This window comes from Mauremys mutica, unplaced genomic scaffold, assembly GCF_020497125.1.
Source record: "Mauremys mutica isolate MM-2020 ecotype Southern unplaced genomic scaffold, ASM2049712v1 000864F_np12_obj, whole genome shotgun sequence".
NCBI classification, from domain to species: domain Eukaryota; kingdom Metazoa; phylum Chordata; order Testudines; family Geoemydidae; genus Mauremys; species Mauremys mutica.
This window is the reverse complement of record NW_025423064.1, coordinates 149,889-159,921: the sequence shown is the minus strand read 5'-3', so window position 1 is coordinate 159,921 and position 10,033 is coordinate 149,889. Positions and strand designations below refer to the sequence as shown.

General features: G+C 63.9%; 1 non-coding gene across 1 annotated transcript; it reads right to left on the bottom strand.

The window, feature by feature from the left end:
* Positions 1 to 790: 790 nt before the first annotated feature.
* TRNAV-AAC lies at positions 791 to 863 on the bottom strand. The gene has a single exon. It is a non-coding gene; the product is annotated as a tRNA-Val (tRNA).
* Positions 864 to 10,033: the final 9,170 nt, after the last annotated feature.

Genomic DNA, 10,033 nt, shown 5'->3' with positions numbered 1-10,033 from the left:
CTTAATGCTCGAGCTGCAGTGCATGCTGGGCAGGCTCTAGGCCGTGCTCCCCATGGCAGGAGAGAAGAAGAAGACTCGGCCCCTGGAGGGGCAGGCTGGGGCTTCCTGGATCCCATTTGCTCACAGCCAGCGCCCTGCCCCCACTCCCATGTCATCAGTGGCGCCCCCAGGTCAGCCAGAATGGAGCAGCGGTTTTCACTGCACCAAGTCCACTTATGGCTTACAGGCAACTCCCAGACCCACCACAGCCCACCATCTCGGCCAGAAAGGAGCCCACTCAGCCTTGCCATTGCTGCTTTTCCGTCCCCCCAGAACCCCACTTCTCCTGGGCTGCAAGGAGCCATCCCTGGGAAGCCCAAGGGCAGGCACAGGATTATGCCTCCCAGCAGCCAATCGCACCTCCCCCGGCTTTGCAGATCGAATGGTGACGCTCTACTAACCCCACGTAGCCGCACTGAGGCGCTTAGCTTCTGCCCTGCCTTCCTCTGCTCCACTTTCCTCTTTTGCCCCATTCCTGCCTCACTTCCTCCTTTGGCAAGTCACGCAGAGGAGGCCAGCAGGAAGAGCCGGCCTCCACCGGCCAACCTTTCAGGCAGAGGAGGCCAAGCTCAAGCCTCCAAAAGGTAACACGCTGCACTCCTCTAGGTTCTCCAGCCTGACGCCAAGGTGCTTTCTCCACTGCTGTCAGCACCCTCTGTCATGCAGGGGTTGGAGTTATCAGGGACAGGCCAATAGGAGAAGGAGGAGGCCTTCCTGAACAGCAAGGGGATCTGGGAAAAGGAAGCCAGCATGTTTCTGCCTGGTTTTGAACCAGGGACCTTTTGCGTGTTAAGCAAACGTGTTAACCACTACACTACAGAAACTCCATCTGCTTGGCTCTTGCTCACCTGGCACAGACCGATGGACAAACCTGGAGAAAGTGGTGGCAGCCCTTCAAAGGGTCAGCTGGCAGAGCAGAGCACTGGAGCGGGCACTCAGGAAGTCATCCTTACGTCGCCCTTGTGACTCCAGCTTGAGGGAGAGCTGCTTTTTCTTCCCCTTGCTGACAAAGAGCAAGAGAAGAATGAAAGGTCAGGTGGGCCAACTCGGTGCAGAAGCCCATGCTGCCTTTTCCTGCTGCATAGCCTGAAATGAGGGACTCGTGGCAGTTAAAGGAACTGCTGCACTTTCAGAAAACATCCCACCCGTGCACACAGGGGGACAGAAGAGCCTGTTAGTCTAGCACGCTCCCAACTGAACTACTTCAGCAGCTGCTCGGTTTCTTTTTGGCCTCCTGCTTTTCTGTCTGGGATGTTGTTGTCAGCTGTGGCACAGAAAAAGGACGTCATTGCGAGCGGCCCATGAAGACAAGATTCACTTTTGCCTTCCTTGCTCGGCTTTACTTGCTTCCTCGCCCTATTCCTGCCTTAGTTCCTGGGTTTCCTGAAGGCGACGGGGGGCCAGCAGTACCAGGAGGAAGTTGGGCAGCTAGACCCTGGTGGCAAAAGTCCTGCCGCCACTTGCCACCCCACTCTCTTCTCCCAGCGTCACATACTGGCCACCAGGGACTTGGTGCCCAGCAGCACAACGGAAGGCAGTGGACAGAGCCACTCTCGCCTTGAAGCTCCGGCTCATTAAACCACATCTTCAGTCGCTGATGGCCAATGAGAGACTGACATCACTTGCTATTTTAGCACTTTAAAATGCCATTGGCCAATCTTTGGATCTCTGTAATGCTGCGCTTCAGTTCATGGGGGAAAGGCGAGAGAAGCGACCTTTGAACAAAGGGCCTGGGGTTAACATCCTAACGCTGTCTCCGACTGTCACACTATTTAATATCGGTCCACCCTGTGCTGGTGAGTTCCATTGCTAGATGTTAGTACATTTCAGTTACTGTCAAAATTAAAAAGTTTCTATATGCTTAAAGAAAATGCATTTGTTTTATTTGCTTATATATGGCATGAATAAATACAGGTTTACAGAACCTAGCCTGCAAATTTATCATCTTATATGACAGAGAAAATCATGCGTCGAAATTGTGCGTCAAAATCATGAGCTGAGCTACAAATGCAATAAAAAATAAGATATTCAAAATTTTAACATATGGGGGGGGGGGTACTGAAGACACGTCTTGCCTGGGAGAGGCACTTGGTCTAGGGGAGGCCCTGTCACGGAGAACAGGAGTTAGTCTCACACGCCTATTTCCAGGCTGTAATCTGTGGGCCCTGCTGTGGGGGAGGGATCGCGGCAGCCCAGACTCAGGGCTGGAACAGGCCCCGGATTGAGGGGGTGGCTGCAGGGTTTGCAGCGCTCTGATATCTCAGACAATGTGTCTCTCCCAAAGCCTCAGATCTGCGTCCCCCGAAGGCTCCTGCGCTGCCTCCGCTCCTCTCACAGTCTATAGCAAGGAGCAGCAGCAAGGGTCAGGGATGAGCCATAGGCACTAGGTGGGTGGCCGAGGCTTCAGGAGCCCAGAGCGTTTGCCTGTCTGGGCATTTTGGCTGAGACCTCAGGGACACATTGTGAGGCAGAATCCCAGGCATCTGTATGAAAGGAGCATAAGGACGTAAGGACGTACGAACGGCCAGACTGGGTCAGACTGGGTCCATCTAGCCCAGTATCCTGTCTTCCCATAGCGGCCAAAGCCAGGTGCCCCAGGGGGAATGAACAGAACAGGGAATCACCAAGTGACCCATCCCCTGTCACCTATTCCCAGCTCCTGGCAAACAGAGACTAGGGATACTATCCCTGCCCATCCTGGCTCAGAGCATGTCCTCCATGAATTGATTTAGCTCTTTTTTGAACCCTGTTATAGTCTTGGCCTTCACAACCTCCTCTGGCAAGGAGTTCCGCAGGTTGACTGTGCGTTGTGTGAAAAAATACTTCCTTGTGTTTGTTTTAAACGGGCTGCCTATTTGGTGACCCCTAGTTCTTGTGTGATGAGAAGGAATAAGTAACACTCCTTATTTACTTTCCCCACACCAGTCATGATTTTATAGACCTCTAGCATATTTCCCCTTAGTCAGCTTTTCTCCAAGCTGAAAAGTCCCAGTCTTATTATTCTCTCCTCATATGGCAGACACTCCATACCCGTTTCTGAACCTTTTCCAATTCCAATACATCTTTTTTAAGATGGAGCGACCATATCTGCACGCAGTATTCAAGATATGGGCGTACCATGGATTTATACAGTGGCAATAAGATTTTCTCTCTTATTCTCTATCCCTTTCTTCATGATTCCCAACATTCTGTTCGCTTTTTGCCTGCCACTGCCCATTGAGTGGATGTTTGCAGAGAACTATCCACAGTGACTCCAAGATCTCTCACTTGAGTTGGAACAGCTATTTTACATCCCATCGTTTTCTATGTAGAGTTGGGCTTATGTTTGCCAATGTGCATCACTTTGCATTGATCAACATTGAATTTCATCTGCCGTTTTGTTGCCCTTTCACCCAGTTTTGTGAAATCTCTTTTTAGCTCCTCCCAGTCTGCTTTGGACTTAACTATCCTCTGTAGTTTTGGATCATCCGCACATTTTGTCACCTCGCTGTTTAGCAGATCGTTTATGAATATGTTGACTAGTCCCAGTACAGACACCACTAGTTACCTGTTTGCATCCTGAAAACTGTCCATTTATTCCTACCCTTTGTTTCCTGGCTTTTAACCAGTTATTGATCCACGTGAGGACCTTCCAGAGGTGAACATAAGCTGGTACATTCCGGTATGGGGTACTGGCAAGAGCGGGTACGCTGTGCCAGCCCAGCTCGGCTTCCCCAGGCTGGTGATTTAAAGGGCCCAGGGCTCCCTGCAGCCTCCCAAGCCCCCCTGGCGGAGCCCCGGGGAGCAAATCACTGCCCTGGAACGCTGCTCTCTCCCGCGCTACGAACACAGAGCAGGGGCGGCGGGAGCTTCCTTACAGTGGGGGGGTCACTACTGTCTGAACTGTGGCACTTCCATGAAAACCCTTCCCCAAGGACCCACACTCACACCACCTCTCCCCCCGAGGCCACACCCACAGAATGCCTCTCCCCCCCCAAGACTCCCCCTTTCCCCCTCCATCATTTCTCCTAACAGCCAGTTAAGAGTGGTGAGGCCACGGCCCTCTAAACCCCCTGTTCCAGCACCCCCGACACAGAGCTCAGCAGCAGCGGTGTGTGTGTGTGTGTGTGACAGAGGCTGCTGTGCTGAGCTGAGCCAGTGAGGGAAGCGGGGGCTGATGTGGGGGCTGCCCCCTCCCCCTGCCTCAGGCCTGGTTGCTTGCAGCAGCTGTCTGAACATAGAGACAGTGTGCCGACACACTCCCTCTCCCCACACACACACAGTCTCTACCCCGCCACGCACACTGCAGTTGAAAAGCAGCTGGCAATCTAGTAAGATGCCCATGGAACGGTGGGATAGAGAAACCTGCATCATGTGATGCTGTACCGGCCCATGAGGCATTGCAAACCCTTCCCAAAGCACCCTGCAGCCAGTTGCACAGCTACCCACAGTGCACTGCTCTCTGTGGCCATCCAAGATTCTAGCGTGGATGTGCTCTGGTGACACAAGGGGCATAGTGTGGACATGCAACAGCTGTTTAATTAAAACACTTTAAAGCCGCATTACCCAATAGTGTAGACACAGCTCGAGAGTGAGACAAGACCCAGCTCCCTTGAAACTAAAGAACCACAACTTTCTCCATAGTTGGCAGGATTCAAACCTGCGCAGGGAGACCCCAATGGATTTCTTGCCCACCGCCTTAACCACTCAGCCACAACTACTTGGTTGAGATGTGTCTCTCACTGCACTCTAGTTCTGTTCTCACTGAGTGATCAATTCCAGTTGTTTCCTCAGACCAGCTCCCTCAGCACACACACTGCCGTGCCATTGTGTAAGTGTGTCCATGGCTGAACTGCAAGAATTCCTGCTCATTTCCCTTCTGGCTGGAGCATGGTGAGAGTGTGTTTGTGGTCAATGACGTTGCTGTAGATTGTTGTCCATTTCCTGCCTTGATCATTCAGACAGTCCCTTTCCTGCCATATCCCCAGCACATCAGTGAGTAAACTCAGCTTTTTATTCCATCCTTGATGTTTCATGGAATAACAACAGACGACCGAGGAAAGAGGTGGGCAGGGCGGGTCTCAGGGGAGGGGCAGAGAGGTGGGGGCGGTGGGCAGGGAGGGTCTCAGGGGAGGGGCAGAGAGGTGGGGGCGATGGGCAGGGCGGGTTCTCAGGGGAGGGGCAGAGAGGTGCAGGCGGTGGGCGGGGCGGGTCTCAGGGGAGGGGCAGAGAGGTGGGGGCGAGGGCCAGCGACGGACTCAGGGGAGGGCCAGAGAGGTGGGGCGGTGGGCAGGGCGGGTCTCAGGGGAGGGGCAGAGAGGAGGTGGTGGGCGGTGGGCGGGGCGGGTCTCAGGGGAGGGGCAGAGAGGTGGGGGCGGTGGGCAGGGCGGGTCTCAGGGGAGGGGCAGAGAGGTGGGCGGTGGGCGGGGCGGGTCTCAGGGGAGGGGCAGAGAGGTGGGGGTGGTGGGCAGGGCTGGTCTCAGGGGAGGGGCAGAGAGGTGGGGGCGGGGGCCACGGCGGGTCTCAGGGGAGGGGCAGAGAGGTGGGGGCAGTGGGCAGGGCTGGTCTCAAGGGAAGGGCAGAGAGGTGGGGGTGGGGGGCAGGGTGGGTCTCAGGGGAGGGGCAGAGAGGTGGGGGCGGTGGGCAGGGCTGGTCTCAGAGGAGGGGGCAGAGAGGTGGGGGGGGTGGGCAGGGCGGGTCTCAGGGGAGGGGCAGAGAGGTGGGGGGGTGGGCTGGGCGGGTCTCAGGGGAGGGGCAGAGAGAGGTGGGGGTGGTGGGCAGGGCGGGTCTCAGGGGAGGGGCAGAGAGGTGGGGGCGGTGGGCAGGGAGGGGGTTCAGGGGAGGGGTAGAGAGGTGGGGGCGGTGGGAAGGGCGGGACTAAGGGGAGGGGCAGATAGGTGGCGGCGGTGGGCAGGGAAGGACTCAGGGACGGGGCAGAGAGGTGGGGGCGGTGAGCAGGGCAGGTCTCAGGGGAGGGGCAGAGAGGTGGGGGCGGTGGGCAGGGCGGGTCTCAGGGAAGGGGCAGAGAGGTGGGGGCGGGGGGCAGGGCGGGTCTCAGGGGAGGGGCAGGGTGGTGGGGGTGGTGGGCAGGAGGGTCTCAGGGGAGGGGCAGAGAGGTGGGGGCCGGGTGGGCAGGGTGGGTCTCAGGGGAGGGGCAGAGAGGTGGGGGCGGGGGGCAGGGCTGGTCTCAGGGGAGGGGCAGAGAGGTGGGGGCGATGGGCAGGGAGGGTCTCAGGGGAGGGGCAGAGAGGTGGGGGCGGGGGGCAGGGCTGGTCTCAGGGGAGGGGCAGAGAGGTGGGGGCGGTGGGCAGGGCGGGTCTCAGGGGAGGGGCAGAGAGGTGGGGCGGTGGGCAGGGAGGGTCTCAGGGGAGGGGCAGAGAGGTGGGGGCGGGGGGCAGGGCTGGTCTCAGGGGAGGGGCAGAGAGGTGGGGGCGGTGGGCAGGGAGGGTCTCAGGGGACGGGCAGAGAGGTGGGGGCGGTGGGCAGGGCGGGTCTCAGGGGAGGGGGCAGAGAGGTGGGGGCGGTGGGCAGGGCGGGTCTCAGGGGAGGGGCAGAGAGGTGGGAGCGGTGAGCAGGGCGGGTCTCAGGGGAGGGGCAGAGAGGGTGGGGGCGGTGGGCAGGGCGGGTCTCAGGGGAGGGGCAGAGAGGGGCAGAGAGGTGGGGGCGGTGGGCAGGGCGGGTCTCAGGGGAGGGGGTAGAGAGGTGGGGGGGTGGGCAGGGGCGGGTCTCAGGGGAGGGGCAGAGAGGTGGGGGCGGTGGGCAGGGCGGGTCTCGGGGGAGGGGCAGTGAGGAGGGGGCGGTGGGCAGGGCGGGTCTCAGGGGAGGGGCAGAGAGGAGGGGGCGGTGGGCAGGGCGGGTCTCAGGGGAGGGCCAGAGAGGAGGGGGCGGGGGGAAGGGAGTGACACAGGGGAGGGGCAGAGAGGGGGGGGGGGGGGGCGGGGCGGGTCTCAGAGGAGGGGGCAGAGAGGGTGGGGGGGGGGGGCAGGACGGGTCTCAGGGGAGGGGCAGAGAGGTGGGGGCGGTGGGCAGAGAGGGTCTCAGGGGAGGGGCAGAGAGGTGGGGGCGGTGGGCAGGGCTGGTCTCAGGGGAGGGGGAGAGAGGTGGGGGCGGTGGGCAGGGTGGGTCTCAGGGGAGGGGCAGAGAGGTGGGGGCGGTGGGCAGGGAGGGTCTCAGGGGAGGGGCAGAGAGGTGGGGCGGTGGGCAGGGCAGGTCTCAGAGGAGGGGCAGAGAGGTGGGGGCGGTGAGCAGGGTGGGTCTCAGGGGAGAGTCAGAGAGGTGGGCGGTGGGCGGGGCGGGTCTCAGCGGAGGGGCCGAGAGGGGGGGGGGGGGGGCAGGGAGGCTCTCAGGGGAGGGGCAGAGAGGTGGGGGCGGTGGGCAGGGCAGGTCTCAGGGGAGGGGGCAGAGAGGTGGGGGCGGTGGGCAGGACGGGTCTCAGGGGAGGCGCCTAGAGGTGGGGGAGGGGGGCAGGGCGGGTCTCAGGGGCGGGGCAGAGAGCTGGGGGCGGTGGGCAGGGTGGGTCTCAGGGGAGGGGCAGAGAGGTGGGGGCGGTGGGAGGGGGGGTCTCAGGGGAGGGGCAGAGAGGTGGGCGGTGGGCGGGGCGGGTCTCAGGGGTGGGGCAGAGAGCTGGGGGCGGTGGGCAGGACGGGTCTCAGGGGAGGGGCAGAGAGGTGGGGGCGGTGGGCAGGGCAGGTCTCAGGGGAGGGGCAGAGAGGTGGGGGCGGTGGGCAGGGCGGGTCTCAGGGGAGGGGCAGAGAGGTGGGGGCGGTGGGCAGGGAGGGTCTCAGGGGAGGGGGCAGAGAGGTGGGGGAGGTGGGTAGGGCGGGTCTCAGGGGAGGGGCAGAGAGGTGGGGGCGGTGGGGTGGGCCGGGAGGGTCTCAGGGGAGGGGGCAGAGAGGTGGGGGCGGTGGTTAGGGCGGGTCTCAGGGGAGGGGCAGAGAGGTGGGGGGGTGGGCTGGGGGGTTCTCTGGGGTGGGGCAGAGAGGTGGGGGCGGTGAGCAGGGCGGGTCTCAGGGGAGGGGCAGAGAGGTGGGGGCGGTGGGCAGGGCGGGTCTCAGGGGAGGGGCAGAGAGGTGGGGGCGGTGGGCAGGGCGGGTCTCAGGGGAGGGGCAGAGAGGTGGGGGCGGTGGGGCGGGCGGGTGTCAGGGGAGGGGCAGAGAGGTGGGGCGGTGGGCAGGGCGGGTCTCAGGGGAGGGGGCAGAGAGGTGGGGGGTGGGCAGGGCGGGTCTCAGGGGAGGGGGCAGAGAGGTGGGGGCGGTGGGCAGGGCGGGTCTCAGGGGAGGGGCAGAGAGGTGGGGGCGGTGGGGAGGGCGGGTCTCTGGGGAGGGGCAGAGAGGTGGGGGGGTGGGCAGGGCGGGTCTCAGGGGAGGGGCAGAGAGGTGGGGGCGGGGGGCCGGGCGGGGTCTCAGGGGAGGGGCGGGTCTCAGGGGAGGGGCGGAGAGGTGGGGTCGGTGGGCGGGGCGGGTCTCGGGGGAGGGGCAGAGAGGTGGGGGCGGTGGTCGGGCCGGGTCTCAGGGGAGGGGCAGAGAGGTGGGGGGGTGGGCAGGGCGGGTCTCAGGGGAGGGGCAGAGAGGTGGGGGCGGTGGGCATGGGGGGTCTCACGGGAGGGGCAGAGAGGTGGGGCAGGTGGGCACGGCGGGTCTCAGGGGAGGGGCAGAGAGGTGGGGGGCGGTGGGCAGGGCTGGTCTCAGGGGAGGGGCAGAGAGGTGGGGGCGGTGGGCAGGGCGGGTCTCAGGGGAGGGGCAGAGAGGTGGGGGCGGTGGGCAGGGCGGGTCTCAGGGGAGGGGAAGAGAGTGGGGGGCGGTGGGCAGGGGGCGACACAGGGTAGGGGCAGAGTGGTGGGGGCGGTGGGCAGGGAGGGTCTAAGGGGGGGCAGAGAGGTGGGGCGGGTGGGCAGGGCAGGTCTCAGAGGAGGGGCAGAGAGGTGGGCGGTGGGCGGGGCGGGGGTCTCAGGGGAGGGGCAGAGAGGTGGGGGCGGTGGGCAGGACGGGTCTCAGGGGAGGGGCAGAGAGGTGGGGGCGGTGGGCAGGGCGGGTCTCAGGGGCGGGGCAGAGAGGTGGGGGCGGTGGCAGGGCGGGTCTCAGGGGAGGGGCAGAGAGGTGGGGGCGGTGGGCGGGGCAGGTCTCAGGGGAGGGGCAGAGAGGTGGGCGGTGGGCGGGGCGGTGGGGTCTCAGGGGAGGGGCAGAGAGGTGGGGGTGGTGGGCAGGACGGGTCTCAGGGGAGGGGCAGAGAGGTGGGGGCGGTGGGCAGGGCGGGTCTCAGGGGAGGGGCAGAGAGGTGGGGGCGGTGGGCAGGGCGGGTCTCAGGGGAGGGGCAGAGAGGTGGGGGCGGTGGGCAGGGAGGGTCTCAGGGGAGGGGCAGAGAGGTGGGGGCGGTGGGCAGGGCGGGTCTCAGGGGAGGGGCAGAGAGGTGGGGGCGGTGGGCAGGGAGGGTCTCAGGGGAGGGGGCAGAGAGGTGGGGGCGGTGGGCAGGGCGGGTCTCAGGGGAGGGGCAGAGAGGTGGGGGGGGGGGGGTGGGCTGGGGGGGTCTCAGGGGAGGGGCAGAGAGGTGGGGGCGGTGGGCAGGGCGGGTCTCAGGGGAGGGGCAGAGAGGTGGGGGCGGTGGGCAGGGGGGTCTCAGGGGAGGGGCTAGAGAGGTGGGGGCGGTGGGCAGGGCGGGTCTCAGGGGAGGGGCAGAGAGGTGGGGGCGGTGGGCAGGGGGGTTATCAGGGGAGGGGCAGAGAGGTGGGGGCGTTGGGTAGGGCGGGTCTCAGGGGAGGGGCAGAGAGGTGGGGGGGTGGGCAGGGCGGGTCTCAGGGGAGGGGCAGAGAGGTGGGGGCGGGGGGCAGGGCGGGTCTCAGGGGAGGGGCAGAGAGGTGGGGGGGTGGGCGGGGCGGGTCTCAGGGGAGGGGCAGAGAGGTGGGGGCGGTGGGCAGGGAGGGTCTCAGGGGAGGGGCAGAGAGGTGGGGGCAGAGAGGTGGGGGCAGCAGGCAGGCCTTGGGGTAGGGGGTGGAGAGGCACAAGGAGGCCTTGGGGGAGGA